Below are 17,485 nucleotides of genomic sequence, written 5' to 3'. Positions count from 1 at the left end.
TTTCTATGGAAACTTATTGATTGGATGAGGTTTTTTGACACAAGTAATAGACCTGATTTAATAAAGTAGCATAATTCTACCTCCTAATATCCATTAAACAATTTCTCCAACTTCACTATATGACTTAGCTAGAAAGTTGATCTGTGTATTTTATCCTATCCTCATATATTTATTATTTATATATTACAGCCTAAATTCGACTATTTTTCATTCAAGATTAGCAACTATAATCAGGGATCTAAGGTGCAACGGTTCTCCTTCTGGAGAGTGACATGCCAGGCCTGAGGCACGTCAGAGTGAGGAGACTTGTAAGCCATGCTTGTTCTTCTGGGAAATTTAAATATGCAAATTGAATATTCAGAGAGGAACAGGACTTGAACTCTAGTGCCCCCTATTGGAAGTAGAAATCCTAAAAGTCAATTTTGACCCTTTAACGAGCCTTGCTTTTGGGCTAAGTCATATGGCAAGGCTCGTTAAAGAGTCGATATTGACTTTTAGGATTGCTATTTCCAATAAGTGGCACTAGAGTTCAAGTCCTCTTTGTGAATAGGCAATTGGCAAGTATAACTTAAAATTTTTAAATATAATGCTCCTGGTAAATAAATCTTACTCAAATAAGTAAATCAGTAAAAAAAAAAATTGTACACTGTTGTTTTCATGATCTGTTTAATATTAACATCAGAAAAATTTTTGTCTAGCTTCTGGAATCATATTTTGCTCAGGAAATCATTTTCTAATTTTTATTATTTATGAACTGTTCTTTGAGAGCCAAAACTGCTATAGCCAAAATTTTGTTACAGGACATTTCAAATGATTTATGGCATCCTATTTACCTTCATGCCAGAGAGTGCCATGAGACTATTGTCAGATGGTCAAAATACATTAACACAATACCCTGTTGTTGTGTTTTGTTCCTAAGACTCCTCTTGAGAAATGTGTGGTTTATACACATTTTGCATTATATTTACACTCATTCCACAGATTTATTTTGCTTTATTGCATTGTAGCTATTAATTATCGCTGTCTAAGCAATATTTGCATATAACTCACATTAAGCCTGGTTAAAGCCTCTTAAATTGCATTGTTTATCTGGTTGATTATTTTCAGAACAATTTGCAATACCTTTATATAATCCCTACTGTGATGGTTATTTTAGATAACAATGTATTTGTAATACGCTGTTGATAAAAAGCAAAGTTCATACACTTTTGCAGAATGAATTATGCATTATGGCCTGGATTTGGCCCTGAATGCATAACCAGTATAAAACATAACAACGATACAACATACATTGTTAGATTCATATCCCAAGCCAGGAAACCCCCATTGGTTTGAAACCACTTACACTACAGTTAATAGCACAAACTTAGAATATAGCAGAATATGAGATAAACTTGGCAGCACAACGTTAACATCTGTGAAATACAGACACAATAAATGATTCTTATTATACAACATGGTCCATTTTTTTTACTAAGGCATTATTCAATTTATTCTCCATCCATTCAACTATCATTACACTGTTCCCACCTCTACCTCTGCACAGCCTCTAACTTTACCTCCTCTATATTGTCTGAAGAATATACTCTATACCGAAATAATTCAGTATTGCTAGAAAAAGCAAATGTATTCTTTGAAACAAAAGTGATTTTTCTTCTGACTCATATATTTTGTATTTTATCAGTTAAACAATTTTGTTTTATTTACCGTTTATACTTGAATATAAGCCGACCCAAGTATAAGCCGAGGCACCTAATTTTGCCACGGAAAACTGGGTAAGCTTATTGACTCGAGTATAAGCTGGGTATGCATTGTCCACTCATCCCTGACTTGGAATACTGTATATGGCTCCCCTGTCCTGCTGTCCCCTCATCCCTGTCCTGTTGTGTGTGGCTACCCCTATTGTGTGCATGGCTCCTCCATTCCCCTCATTGTATACATGGCTGGCTGTGCTCGCACACACCCCCCCATCATTGTATTGGCTGACACGCCATCATTGTGCCCCATCACTGTGGCTGGCTGCCCTATCATTGTGGCTGACTGTCCCATAATTGTGGCTGGCTGCTCCACCATTGTGGCGGACAGCCCCATAATTGTGCCTGGCTGCACTATCATTGTGGCTGGCTGCCCCATCAATGTGGCTGGCTGGCTGCCCCATCATTGTGGCTGGTTGCTCCATCATTCTGGATGACTGGCTGGCTCCCCCCGCTGTCCTACTCGCCCTCCTCGCGCGGTCCCTGGTCCCTCCGTCTCCGATGGTAGCGGCCATCCTCTTTCTGTGCAGAGTGGTCATGTGATAATGCTCATTAAGGTAATGAATATGTGCTCCATGCCTATGGGAGTGGAGATGCATGCATATTCATTACCTTAATGAGTGGTACCACATGACTGCACAGGATGCCAGCGCCGAGACCATCGGAGATGCAGGGACCGCACGAGGAGGGTGAGTATGATGTCTTAAAGAAGCCGGTGGCTGTAGCTGCAGCTGTCACTGTGCCACAGCTGCTGGTTCCTGCCACTGCTCCGCTGCTCCCCCTCCCCTGCCAGCTTTCTGGACCATGACTCGTGTACAAGCCGAGGGGGGCGTTTTCAGCATGAAAAAGGTGCTGAAAATCTCGGCTTATACACGAGTATATACGGTATATACAGATGTATTAAGGATTATCATGACTCACAACTTGACACTATTTTGAGAACTTTCTCATAGAAAGTATTCTCACTTAAAGTGGTGGTGCAAAACTTACATTTATTTTAATACTAAATGTCTATCTGTGTAATGTAATGTTCTAATTGCTTTTCTAATATTCGTTATTTAAAAAGTCTCTACTCTTCCCTCTCTACCCTAAATGCTTTATTTCTTTTGTTCTACTGCCAATTGATGACATTTTTGGTATTCTAAAATGCAATGTCATCAGACAACAGGTTGCAGCTACTGTCACCACCCTGGAATGAAGCTTCTCCTCTTCTATTGAGCATGCATCAATTGTGAATTCTGACGTATGCTCAGTATGGCCTCCTTGCTCGATATTTCTTTATGTGCTGTAAGGTAGCACTCACTGAGGGCATTGGGGAACACTCACTTGGCTGCGATATTAATGCATACAGGAACACTTTCCACTTAAACAGTCTAGTGCAATTTATTATGCCTTCATAAACTGCTGAGGAACATGTTACACATCACATGCTTACACATAGTCCATCACAATCCTTGGTACATGGCTTTAACATGCTGTCACTAAACACACTGGACCTCTTTGCCTAGTTACCTTGGGTGATCACACGCCAAACAGTTCATTAGTGACCATAAAACATCACGGGCACCAACAGTTATATCCCCATGTCCGGAGTTACCTCGCAGGAGCTCTGCTCCAGATGCCGACTCTTTGGTAGTCCTCTCTCTCAGGGAAGCTGCCGAACTGGGATCACCATCCCGGACAACACCTTGCTCACCAGGCCACCTGACAGTCCAGATCCAAAGACGGACGGTAGCTCTCCCAATGCAGTGCAGTCACTGACTCTGCAAACACATGTGGCCTGTCTGTGTGCTATTCAGGATGTCCGTCCCCACTTTGGAACTGTCCAACACACAGGCCTCACCGGGTGCTATTCAGGGATCCGACCCTCCTCCCAGGGTCTCCCAACACACCGGCCACCAGGTACAGGGCCTCAGCGGGTGCTATTCAAGATGTCCATCCCCTCCTGAGACTGTCCAACAATCACGCCTCACGAGGTCCAAGGTTGCAGCACGTGCTCCAGGGATCTGATCCTCCCCTCCCAGGATCTCCCAACACTGACACTCCAGGACCCTGAACCATTCAGGTACACACTCTATCCCCATGTGACCAGACCTCAGGCACATTATATGGTACATAACCACACCCACAGGCGAGGTATGGATCACATGGTCATGACCTCACTACAGGTCCTATTACACACACAGCCACACACATACAGGCTTTACTTTGGGCGTTCAGACACACCCCTGGGTGAGTTTGTAGGTGACTGGTCCCACCCATCTCACCAAGTCACCTGGAAGCTTCCCTAATACACAGTAACAAACCCTCAGCAATACCTCTGCTGATCAATACACGTTCCAGCTTCTATCACAGGACCACCCATCCTTGTGATACATATCAGCCATTCACAACCCTGCCGCTCATCATTTCCCCATCACAATAAAGGAAACGCCTGCATGCATGTCCTGGGAAGGCCATACAGCACCCCCTAGCTGTCACAGGGGTCACTGCATCACAGTGCACAGTGACAGTGCTCACCCCAACAAGCTTCTAATGAGAAGTGACAAATGAGCAAGAAAGTGCACTATAAGTCTGCATTGAATAGGAGAGAATGCAGCGAACAGGGGAACAGAGATCTTACCTACACCCAAAACAGATGTCATTATGATGTCTGTTTTGGGAGAAGGGCTGACCTCTGCTTTCCCTCATCTACTCACCACATTCTCTCCTTTATAATGCACATTGACAGTGTGCTCTCAGTAGAACTGGTAAGGCATAGCACATTGACTATGCGTAGAAAGGAAATATCGCTCAGGGAGCTTATACTGAACAACTGTCAAAATTGACAACTGACGCATGCTCAGTAGAACAGTGACTAACCCAGCCCTATTTCAGGGTGGGGACAATAGCTGTGGTAATGCCCAAAACTAGAGTTGAGCGAAACGGGTCGAAAAAATTCAAAAGTCGCCGACTTTTGGCAAAGTCGGGTTTCATGAAACGAAACCCGACCCTAGGATGAGGTCGGCCACGAGGTCGGCGACTTACGCGCCAAAGTCGCGTTTCAAAAGTTTGTTTTGCGCTCTTTTTCAGCCAATCAGGATCCACGGACACTGTGGGCAACGTGATGACCTAGGCACGGGTCACCACCATCTTTCAGAAGGGCATGCAAGTGATTGGCTTGCTTTGGTGGACGTCACAGGGGGTATAAAAGGGCGTGCACGCCGACCGCCATCTTACTTCTGCCGATCTTAGTATAGGGAGAGGTTGCTGCTGATTCTGTAGGGAGAGCGTTAGGCAGGGAAGAAGACAAAAAAAACTGCTTCTGCTGCTAGCGATTTGGCCTGCACAACACACAAGTCACTGTGTTTGCAGTGCAAGGGGAGGCTATATTGTGGTGTATCAGTGGTGTTGGTTGTTGGGCTGCCTTTTAAGGCTTCCTGACACGCTGGCATTGCTGTTTACCCACTGCTCCGCAAACTGCTTTTTTAAAAGCAATCCAATCTCCCTTATCCTCTAGTCACTTTTGTCAAAGCTGTGCCATCGAGCCTGTCACATAGCGCTCAGATATCAGTGGGCCTCACACAATCCACAAGTGTCCAGTGTCCAAAAGTGTGCGCAGAGTGTCAGGAACACCGCACTGAACTTGCTCACTGAGCCAGTGCGCGTGCCCTGAGTAAAGCAAAAGCGTGCTCAAAGCTACCTGTGGAGCGAGCAGCAACCGAATAGATGCGTACTTCAGAGCCGCAGGACCTGAAGCACGCGACTGCTAGAGGCGTGGCCTAAACTCCACAGAGCTAGGAGCTGCAAGACAATTCCTAGCAGAGTAACTGCGAGACAAAGTTACCAAGGGGCATAGACAGGGAGAATAATCAGGACGTAGCCAATGAGTCATACACAGAGATAACTGCAAGGTACCAAAGGGGGCGAGCAGAGAGTAGTCAGGTCACATGCAATGAGTCATACACCGATAGTTGCAAGGTACAAGAGGGGCGAGCAGAGAGTTGTCAGGTCACAGGCAATGAGTCATACACAGATAATAACGCAGTACAAAATCAACAGGCAAACTCACAACGGGAAACAGAATCGGGTCAGAACCATATAATCAAGCAATAGCAACAAACAAGCACACGGGGGTCAGCACACTAGACCAAAGGCAAAAGTATAACTGGCAGGGATTGAAGCTGCCCAGAGGTTTATGAAGCTCTCCCAGAACCAGAAAGAGGCCACAATCATTAACCCCAAGTGTGCAGGTCAAAACCTGCACAGAGCTCCAGACATTAACCCCCGGTGTGCAGCTCAAAAACCTGCACTGGGATCATGACAGTACCCCCCTCTCAACGGGGGGCCTCTGGACCCCCGGGCTTCCCCGGGTACTTGGCATGGAACGCCTGAACCAGGCGATCAGCATGTACCGAACGAGCAGGGACCCACGAGCGCTCTTCTGGTCCATATCCCTTCCAGTGGACCAGGTACTGCAAAGAGCGGCGCACCCGGCGAGAGTCCACAATATGTCCGACCTCATACTCCAATTGACCCTCCACCAGCACTGGAGGAACAACAGTCTCAGAGTTCTCTTTGACAGATCCTGCTGGTTTTAACAGAGACTTATGGAACACATTAGATATTTTTAAGGAGGCGGGGAGACGCAACCTATATGCCACAGGGTTGACTATCTCCATAATCTCGTACGGACCAATGAACTTTGGTCCCAACTTAACTGATGGTACCTTTAAGTTGATGTTACGCGTGGAGAGCCAAACCTTCTCTCCCACCTGAAACATGTCTCCCGAGGCTCTCTTTTTGTCCGCAAAATATTTGTATCTCCCCTGGGCCCGAGAGATATTACGCCGGACTTCAGCCCAGAGGTTTTTTAACCGTTGAACGGACCCCTCTGCTCCTGGACAACCGGAATCCACCCGAGAAAACTCCCCAAAATGCGGATTAAAGCCATAGTTAATCAGGAATGGGGACATGTTGGTGGACTGACTCACCCGGTTGTTAAAAGCGAATTCAGCCAACGGTAACGCATCACACCAATCCTCCTGTCTGGCGGAGGTCAGACACCTGAGAATTTGTTCCAGGGATTGATTGGTGCGTTCCGTCTGACCATTGCTCTCCGGGTGATATGCCGACGAGAAGGAGAGTGAGATGCCCAATTTCATACAGAACGCCCTCCAAAATTTGGCCACAAACTGCACACCTCTGTCAGACACAACATTCAGGGGTACCCCATGCAATCGGACCACATGCTGCACAAACAACCTTGACAATGTTTCTGCTGAAGGTAATGCTGTCAAGGGAATGAAATGGGCCTGTTTAGAAAACCTGTCCACCACCACCCAGATCACGGTATTGCCCCCGGAAGGTGGAAGACCGGTAATAAAATCCATGGAAAGATGAGTCCATGGCCTATCAGGAACCGGTAAAGGTATGAGTTCCCCAGCCGGTCGGTTATGCGAGCTTTTGGAACGGGCACACATGCCACAAGCAGAAACAAATTTTTTGACATCGGACCTTAATGAAGGCCACCAAAAACCCCTGGTTACTGCCTCTCTAGTGGCCGTGATACCTGGATGAGCACTCAGCCTAGAATCATGAAACTCCTGCAGAAGTCTAGGCCGCAATGAATCAGGAACAAACAGTTTATCGCTTGGCCTGGTTGCCGGAGCTAGGACCTGAGCCCTTAGGATTTCTTGTTCCAACTCAGTTGAGACCCCCGCCACTACTACCCCTGGGGGAAGGATGGAGGATGGCGGCTCAGGGGGAGACACTGGATCAAAACTTCTGGACAGGGCATCCGCTTTAACATTTTTGGATCCCGGTCGAAAAGTAATTGAGAACTGAAATCGTGAAAAAAAAAGTGACAAACGGGCCTGTCTAGGAGTAAGCCTCTTAGCAGATTCAAGGTATGCCAAATTTTTGTGATCCGTGACAACCGTGATAGGGTGAGCCGCCCCTTCCAAAAAATGCCTCCATTCCTCAAATGCCAGCTTGACCGCAAGAAGTTCTCTATTGCCTACATCATAGTTTTTCTCAGCTGAAGAGAACTTCTTGGAGAAGAAGGCACAGGGTTTGAGATTGGTAAGGGTGGCCGGACCCTGGGACAGCACAGCCCCCACCCCCACTTCAGAAGCATCCACCTCCACAATGAATGGTTTGGACGGGTCAGGTTGCACCAACACCGGGGCAGACATAAAACACTTCTTAATCGCTGAGAAGGATTCCTTAGCAAATACAGACCAATTTTTTACATCAGCTCCCTTCTGGGTAAGATCAGTGAGTGGTTTAACCACTTGTGAGAAACCTTTAATGAATCTCCGATAATAGTTCGCAAATCCCAAGAAGCGCTGGAGCCCCTTGAGATCTCGGGGCTGAACCCAGTCAGCGATCGCCAGCACCTTCTTAGGATCCATACGAAACCCCTCACAGGACACAATCAACCCCAAAAAAGACAGCTCCTGTACAAAGAACGAACATTTTTCCAATTTGGCGAACAATTGGTTCTCCCTGAGTCTCTGGAGAACTGTTTTAAGATGTTGCAAGTGAGATTGACTGTCCGGGGAATACACCAAAATATCATCCAAATAAATAATAACAAAACGGCCTATCAGATCAGAAAACACAACATTGATGAAATTTTGGAAAATAGCGGGTGCATTAGTTAACCCAAATGGCATTACCAGGTTCTCGAAGAGTCCTTCTTATGTGAGGAATGCCGTTTTCCACTCGTCCCCTTCCCGAACCCTTATCAGGTTGTAGGCCCCCCGCAGATCTAACTTGGAGAACCATTGGGCCCCAGCTAACTGGTTACATAAGTCTGGGATGAGGGGAAGCTGGTAAGAGTTCCTAACCGTTATCTTGTTCAGTTCCCGAAAGTCGAGGCACGGCCGCAAACCACCATCTTTTTTCTTCACAAAGAAGAACCCTGCTGCCACAGGTGACACAGAAGGCCTGATATGCCCTTTGCGGAGACTCTCAGCTATGTACTCCTTCATGGCTTGGCGCTCAGGCCCAGACAAATTGAACAATCGAGCCTTAGGTAACTTGGCTCCGGGTACTAAATCAATGGCACAATCATAGGGTCTATGTGGTGGCAGCGCCTCAGCCTCACTTTCGGAAAAAACGTCTTCGAAATCTTTCAGGTACTCCGGGATACCTTCCAGATCGACAGACGACACAGACACAGATTTAACAGCGTTAACAAGATGTCTCCGGTTACCACATTTACTATTGCATCCCCATTGAGTGATTTCCCCTGTAACCCAATCAATGGTAGGATTATGGCATTGAAGCCAAGGCATCCCCAGTACCAGTCCTGTAGGCAAGTTATCTACCACCAGACAACTTAGTTTCTCCACATGAGCGGAACCCACTTTTAGGGAAAAAAGTTCAGACCTGCAACAGATACCTTTTTGTGTAAGAGGAGATGAGTTAATTGCCACAAGTTTAACAGGATCGTGAAGCCTTACTGTCCCTATCTTATAAAGAGTCATGACCTTGGTATCAATCAGGTTCACAGCCGAACCGCAGTCAATAAAAGCAGTAGTCTGAACAGGACCATAACCAAGTTCCAGTTCCACCTGCAGCACCATTTTAGCACATGAGGAAAATTGTACCTGAAGGTCTGGGTAGCCTCCTCGATTACTACCCAGACCTAGTCGTTTCCCGCCATCTTGGAGGATGACGGACAGGAGGGGCAGTCTTTCTTCCAATGTCCAGATTTCCCACAATAGAAGCACAACTGCTTTTCCCGGCGGCGTCTTCTTTCCTTTCCCTCACAGGTGACAGCGTTCACCTCCATAGCTATAGGAAGAGTCTGGGTCTCATCTCCACTGAAGAATAATGGTGTTTCCTGTTGCATAATGCCTCTAGCCCGCAGCCTGCGAACCATGCGAACCGCTTGGACCATGGCATCCTCCAGGGAGTCAGGCGGAGGATGAAGTGCCAAAGCATCCTTCAGACGTTCACACAGGCCTCTGTGGAACAGCCCCCGCAGGGCAGCATCACTCCAGGAAATCTCTGCTGCCCAACGTCTGAATTCAGTACAGAACCATTCGGCTGAGTGCTCCCCCTGACAGACACTCATTACTTTGTCCTCAGCCAACCGCACTCTATCAGGCTCATCATAAATAAGCCCTAGGGCTTCAAAAAATGCATCCACAGACATTCTCTCAGGGGCAGAAGAGGAAAGCGAGAATGCCCAGGCTTGTGGGGACCCCCTAAGCAGGGACATCACCACCCCCACCCTCTGTTTCTCGTCCCCAGAGGAGCGGGGTCTCAAAGAAAAAAAAAAAGCTTACAGCCTTCCTTAAATGCCCTGAAATCATCCTTGTTACCAGAAAACATATCTGGTAATTTAACTGGGGATTCAGGTGGGACTAAAATGACATCTCTATTCCCCACCTGCTGGAAGCCTGCGGAAAGTACCCCCTGAACTGAGTCCTCAACCCGCCGTTGGGACTGGGCCAGAGCTTGGTGTTCCAAACTAAGCTTCTGCAGTGACTGAGTCAAGCTTTTCACCTGCTCAGATAAAGCACACATTGGGTCCATGCTGCAGCAGTGAGGAGAGAAAAAAAAAAAAAATTGTATGGCCAGTTATAATGTCAGGAACACCGCACTGAACTTGATCACTGAGCCAGTGCGCGTGCCCTGAGTAAAGCAAAAGCGTGCTCAAAGCTACCTGTGGAGCGAGCAGCAACCGAATAGATGCGTACTTCAGAGCCGCAGGACCTGAAGCACGTGACTGCTAGAGGCGTGGCCTAAACTCCACAGAGCTAGGAGCTGCAAGACAATTCCTAGCAGAGTAACTGCGAGACAAAGTTACCAAGGGGCATAGACAGGGAGAATAGTCAGGACGTAGCCAATGAGTCATACACAGAGATAACTGCAAGGTACCAAAGGGGGCGAGCAGAGAGTAGTCAGGTCACATGCAATGAGTCATACACCGATAGTTGCAAGGTACAAGAGGGGCGAGCAGAGAGTTGTCAGGTCACAGGCAATGAGTCATACACAGATAATAACGCAGTACAATTTCAACAGGCAAACTCACAATGGGAAACAGAATCGGGTCAGAACCATATAATCAAGCAATAGCAACAAACAAGCACACGGGGGTCAGCACACTAGACCAAAGGCAAAAGTATAACTGGCAGGGATTGAAGCTGCCCAGAGGTTTATGAAGCTCTCCCAGAACCAGAAAGAGGCCACAATCATTAACCCCAACTGTGCAGGTCAAAACCTGCACAGAGCTCCAGACATTAACCCCCGGTGTGCAGCTCAAAAACCTGCACTGGGATCATGACACAGAGATTCAAATATCCATTATCCTCTCGTCACTTTGGTCACAGGCAGCTGTGCCATCGAGCGTGTCACATAGCGCTCAGATATCAGTGGGCCTCACACAATCCACAAGTGTCCAGTGTCCAAAAGTGTGCGCAGAGATTCAAAATCTCCATTATCCTCTCGTCACTTTGGTCACAGGCAGCTGTGCCATCGAGCGTGTCACATAGCGCTCAGATATCAGTGGGCCTCACACAATCCACAAGTGTCCAGTGTCCAAAAGTGTGCGCAGAGATTCAAAATCTCCATTATCCTCTCGTCACTTTGGTCACAGGCAGCTGTGCCATCGAGCGTGTCACATAGCGCTCAGATATCAGTGGGCCTCACACAATCCACAAGTGTCCAGTGTCCAAAAGTGTGCGCAGAGATTCAAAATCTCCATTATCCTCTCGTCACTTTGGTCACAGGCAGCTGTGCCATCGAGCCTGTCACATAGCGCTCAGATATCAGTGGGCCTCAAACAATCCACAAGTGTCCAGTGTCCAAAAGTGTGCGCAGAGATTCAAAATCTCCATTATCCTCTCGTCACTTTGGTCACAGCTGTGCCATCGAGCCTGTCACATAGCGCTCAGATATCAGTGGGCCTCACACAATCCACAAGTGTCCAGTGTCCAAAAGTGTGCGCAGAGATTCAAAATCTCCATTATCCTCTCGTCACTTTGGTCACAGGCAGCTGTGCCATCGAGCGTGTCACATAGCACTCAGATATCAGTGGGCCTCACACAATCCACAAGTGTCCAAAAGTGTGCGCAGAGGTTCAAAATCTCCATTATCCTCTCGTCACTTTGGTCACAGGCAGCTGTGCCATCGAGCGTGTCACATAGCGCTCAGATATCAGTGGGCCTCACACAATCCACAAGTGTCCAGTGTCCAAAAGTGTGCGCAGAGATTCAAAATCTCCATTATCCTCTCGTCACTTTGGTCACAGGCAGCTGTGCCATCGAGCGTGTCACATAGCGCTCAGATATCAGTGGGCCTCACACAATCCACAAGTGTCCAGTGTCCAAAAGTGTGGGCAGAGATTCAAAATCTCCATTATCCTCTCGTCAATTTGGTCACAGACAGCTGTGCCATCGAGCCTGTCACATAGCGCTCAGATATCAGTGGGCCTCACACAATCCACAAGTGTCCAGTGTCCAAAAGTGTGCGCAGAGATTCAAAATCTCCATTATCCTCTCGTCACTTTGGTCACAGGCAGCTGTGCCATCGAGCGTGTCACATAGCGCTCAGATATCAGTGGGCCTCACACAATCCACAAGTGTCCAGTGTCCAAAAGTGTGCGCAGAGATTCAAAATCTCCATTATCCTCTCGTCACTTTGGTCACAGGCAGCTGTGCCATCGAGCCTGTCACATAGCGCTCAGATATCAGTGGGCCTCACACAATCCACAAGTGTCCAGTGTCCAAAAGTGTGCGCAGAGATTCAAAATCTCCATTATCCTCTAGTCACTTTGGTCACAGGCAGCTGTGCCATCGAGCGTGTCACATAGCGCTCAGATATCAGTGGGCCTCACACAATCCACAAGTGTCCAGTGTCCAAAAGTGTGCGCAGAGATTCAAAATCTCCATTATCCTCTCGTCACTTTGGTCACAGGCAGCTGTGCCATCGAGCGTGTCACATAGCGCTCAGATATCAGTGGGCCTCACACAATCCACAAGTGTCCAGTGTCCAAAAGTGTGCGCAGAGATTCAAAATCTCCATTATCCTCTCGTCACTTTGGTCACAGGCAGCTGTGCCATCGAGCCTGTCACATAGCGCTCAGATATCAGTGGGCCTCACACAATCCAAAAGTGTCCACTGTCCACAAGTGTGTGCAGAAATTCTAAATCTCCCCTGTCCTATAGACACCTTGTACCTTGTTTTACATTACTATATAGTTTGTTGGATTTTGTCTACATTTCTACCAAAAATGAGGAAGGCTGGTGGAAGAGGCCGTGGAATTGGGCGGGGGTTGGCAGCTGGTAATGATGGTGTTGGTGGTGGATCTGATGGTAGTGGCAAGAGCAAAATAGGACCGAATGCAGGAGGTGCTGACCCTGCGTCATCGTCTGGATACATAAGGCCTCGAACGCTTAGTTTTCTAGGAGTTGGCAAACCGCTTTTAAAGGCAGAGCATCAGGAAAAAGTTTTGTCTTACATTGCTGACTCAGCCTCCAGCTCTATCGCCTCCTCTTCTTCAGTTGTAAAAAGTAAAAGCACTGAGTAGTCATTGGAGGCTCATGTTCATGAACCACACCTTTCCTTGTGTCCTTCACCCCAACCAAGATTGAAGGATGACGCAGGCCATACTACTGATTACTCCATGGAGCTGTTTTCACATACCATGCCTGGATTATCAAGTGAAATGGTGAATTACCCAGGCCAAGATGAATCTGACATGGAGTGCACTGATGCACAGCCGCTGATGGATGATTCTGCTGGTACATTCACTCAGAGCACTACATTGTCCTCGCAGTGTACAGAGCCAGATTTTGACCCTGATGAGACTCAGGTGCCCCTTCCCGCACACTATACCACCATAAACGGTGACACAGAGAAAGGTGCACATGACATAGAAGAGGAGGTGATGGATGACCCAGTTGTTGACCCAGATTGGCATCGATTGGGGGAAGAGGGTGCTGCTTCCAATAGCTCAGATGAGGAGCATCCACAGCAGACATCGACATCGCAACAGCTGTTATCTGGCAGGCCCGGAGCACTCCAAAGACAGGTTCCAAACATCAAAAGAGTTGCTGGACAGCTTGTCCAGAGGGTCAAAAGATCACAGCGTGCTAGGCCGCAAAATGTCTGCCAAAGTAGGAAGAGTGCAGTGTGGCACTTTTTTGAACAAAATCCTCATGATCAGGCCAAGGTTATCTGTAAGAAGTGCGCAAAGACCTTTAGCCGAGGGAAAAATCTGAAAAATTTGAATACCAGTTGCATGCTTAGACATTTAACCAGCATGCACTTGCAAGCGTGGACACAACACCAAACCTCAAGTGCCACATGTGCAACTGATCACAACGAAGGTAGTCAGCAATGCTACATTGTTTCCCCCACTGTAAGCCGACCGGTTAGCACAGCAGCAAATGTTGAGGTGTCGTTGCAAGACCACAGCAGTCAGGGAATCCCACTGTTATATCAACGAAAGACTGATTCTAGGCCATCAGAAAGAACACCAACTCCATCACCATCATCAACCCTCTCTCAGTCCGCCCTGTCCACCGCTACTTCCACCATATGCAGCTCTCAAGTCCAGCTCACACTCCCAGACACTATGAGTAGGTCAAGAAAGTACTCAGTCTCTCATCCGCGTACACTGGGTTTGAACGCCCACATTGCCAAACTAATCTCGTTTGAGATGATGCCCTTTCGGTTGGTGGAAAGCACAGCTTTCCGCGAACTCATGGCCTATGCAGTACCACGCTATGACCTACCCAGTCGCCACTTCTTCTCTCGCAAAGCCATCCCAGCCCTCCACCATCATGTGAAAGACCGCATTGTCCATGCACTCAAGCAGTCAGTGAGCGGAAAGGTGCACCTCACAACTGATGCATGGTCCAGTCGGCATGGCCAGGGCCGTTACGTGTCCATCACTGCGCACTGGGTTAATGTGGTGGATGCAGGGTCCACAGGGGACACCGGTGGTGGGACAGTGCTGCCTAGCCCACAGTATAGGAAACAGTTGGCTGTAGGCGTTCGACCCTCCTCCTCCTCCTCCTCCTCCTCCTCCAGAAGCGAATGCTCGTCCACAGAGCGCAGTCGTACGAGCACTCCATCTGCAGCTGCCACTGTTGCACACGATGTGTCCCCCTATCGAGCAGCTAGTGGAAAGCGTCAGCAGGCTGTGTTGCAGATGATGTGTTTGGGCGACAGACACACCGCCGAGGTGCTGGCCGAGTACTTGAAGCGACAAACTGAGTCATGGCTGGGCAGTGTACATCTTGAGGCAGGCAAGGTAGTTAGTGATAACGGCCGTCATTTTGTGGCAGCCATAGCCCTTTCAAAACTCAGCCACATACCTTGCTTGGCTCACACCTTGAACCTGGTGGTGCAGTGCTTCCTCAAAAATTATCCGGAGTTAACAGCCCTGCTCCAGAAGGTGCGAAGACTGTGCGCGCACATCCGCCGGTCGCCTGTACACTCTGTTCGTATGCAGAAGCTGCAGCGATTGCTCCACCTTCCCAACCACCGCCTCATTATCGACATTGCAACAAGGTGGAACTCCACCCTGCACATGGTGGAGCGGCTGTGCGAGCAGAGGCAGGCCATAATGCATTTGTGGGAGGATACACGGCCAGGCACTTTGAGAGCAGACATGGAGTTGACAGGCGTGCAGTGGTCGAAGCTGAAAGACCTTTGTAAAGTCCTTCAGTGTTTTGAGGAATGCACACGGCTGGTAAGCGCAGACGACGCCATCCTAAGCATGAGCATCCCACTTATGCGTCTGCTCATGCAAACTTTGACGCACCTTAAGGAGCAGGCGTCTGCAGCCAATGTTGATGAGGAGGAAGAGGAGGAGGGAATCCTTGATGACATTCAGCCATTGTCTGCTCAGGGACCTCTCCTGGACGAGGTGGAGGAAGAAGAGGAGGAGGATGATGGGGATGATTACTTAGGGGAGGAGGATGCATCTCGTGGGGCAAGTGAAAATGTTGGCGTGGCAAGGTCTGGTACAGGGTTTGTGCGTGACTGGAGGGATGTGGATTTGCCAGAAAGTGCTCCTCCACCCAGCACTCGCAGTGCATCATTGACACCGGGAACATTGGCCCACATGTCAGATTATGCCTTGCGGATCCTAAAAAGGGACCCCCGCATTGCCAAAATGATGAACGATGACGACTACTGGTTGGCCAGCATCCTGGATCCACGCTATAAAGGCAAATTACAAAACATCATGCCACAGGAGAACCTTGACCTAATATTGGCTAATAAACAAGCAACTCTGGTAAATCGGTTGCTTGAGGCATTCCCAGCACACAGCAGCGGTGATGGTTCTCACACGAGCCGTACGGGCCGGGGGCAGCTTGGCAGAGGTGTTCGTGGTGCACACAGCAGAAGTGGCGTTGGAGACAGGGGTTTCATGACAATGTTGTGGACTGATTTTTCAAATACCGCTCACACAACTGGTAATACTGCATCGATGGAAAGTGACAGGAGACAGCAGTTGTCAACTATGGTTACAAACTACTTTTCCTCCCATATCGATGTTCTCCCACACAGGTCATTCCCCTTTGACTATTGGGCCGCTAAACTGGACACCTGGCCTGAATTGGCCCAATATGCCTTACAGGAGCTCGCTTGCCCAGCTGCAAGTGTGCTATCGGAAAGAGTCTTCAGTGCAGCTGGATCAATCCTGACAGAAAAAAGGACCCGTCTGTCAACCCAAAATGTGGATGATCTAACCTTCATTAAAATGAACCACGCATGGGTTTCCAAGGATTTTGTCCCACCTTCCCCTGATGACACATAGGGTGACAGAAAAATGGCTTGCTTTGGTCCACCTCTTCCTGGTACTTCACCTATTTTGCCTTTTGCATCAGCTGAATGTCCAACATCAACATATGCCACTTTCTAAAACTCCCTAACTGTGCTGCCTCCCCCCCCATGGCCGGGGTCACCACCTACCGCACGACACCGTGCGAGTGCCGTTGCCCTGGACAGGTGGGTAGGCCGACTCTTGGTCGCGGGCACTGGCACAGGGTCCCTCATAGTGCAATCAAGTGTCTCTGACGGTGGTGGTGCACACCCGCCGTCAGACACACCGCTGTACTATGAGGGGCCCAGTGCCAGTACCGACGCCCACGAGTGGGCCCCCCTTGCTTGGGCAGGGCCCCAGCATTTGCAATCTTTACCTCTCCCTGCTCCTCCGCTGTGTAATCTGGGCCGTCAAATCCATACTGTGCCTGACACCGTCTGAGCCTGCCTCCTGAGACATATATTTTGAATGTGTACGCTATCCATACATGTTATCCGGGGATACGGTACCCTTTCTAACCTTTGTGCAATCACGTGCAATCCATACTGGGCCTAACACCGTCTGAACCTGCCTCCTGAGACATATATTTTGAATGTGTACGCTATCCATACATGTTATCCGGGGATACGGTACCCTTTCTAACCTTTGTGCAATCACGTGCAATCCATACTGTGCCTGACACCGTCTGAGCCTGCCTCCTGAGACATATATTTTGAATGTGTACGCTATCCATACATGTTATCCAGGGATACGGTACCCTTTCTAACCTATGTGCAATCACGTGCAATCCATACTGGGCGTGCGAACGGCTGGCGAGCTGTTAAGCAAGCTACAGCACCTGTCCAGACAAGTACAGGGATTCCCTAGCGAGGAGACTTATTTGATTGTTTTCAATGTTGGGACAGCAATTTTTGGGGAGCACTATACTCTGGAGAATGATAGATGGGGCCCA

The 17,485-nt window shown here is 48.3% G+C and overlaps 1 protein-coding gene and 1 long non-coding RNA gene across 2 annotated transcripts in view; one reads left to right on the top strand and one right to left on the bottom strand.

Moving 5' to 3' along the window:
• The window catches only part of LOC141087646 (uncharacterized), a 136,483-nt gene extending 125,614 nt beyond the window's left edge, over positions 1-10,869 (bottom strand). Inside the window, exon 1 of the long non-coding RNA XR_012231710.1 lies at positions 10,786-10,869. This is a non-coding gene — a long non-coding RNA (uncharacterized lncRNA). The remainder of the gene's footprint in view (positions 1-10,785) is intronic.
• IMMP2L (inner mitochondrial membrane peptidase subunit 2) overlaps positions 1-17,485 on the top strand; it is a 1,728,396-nt gene that overhangs the window by 1,414,322 nt on the left and 296,589 nt on the right. The gene's annotated exons all lie outside the window — the stretch shown is intronic.

The sequence above is a fragment of the Dendrobates tinctorius genome, unplaced genomic scaffold (genome assembly GCF_039654945.1).
Source record: "Dendrobates tinctorius isolate UK_male_01 unplaced genomic scaffold, ASM3965494v1 ptg000035l, whole genome shotgun sequence".
Taxonomy (NCBI): Eukaryota; Metazoa; Chordata; class Amphibia; order Anura; family Dendrobatidae; genus Dendrobates; species Dendrobates tinctorius.
This window is presented reverse-complemented; position numbering and strand designations above follow the sequence as displayed.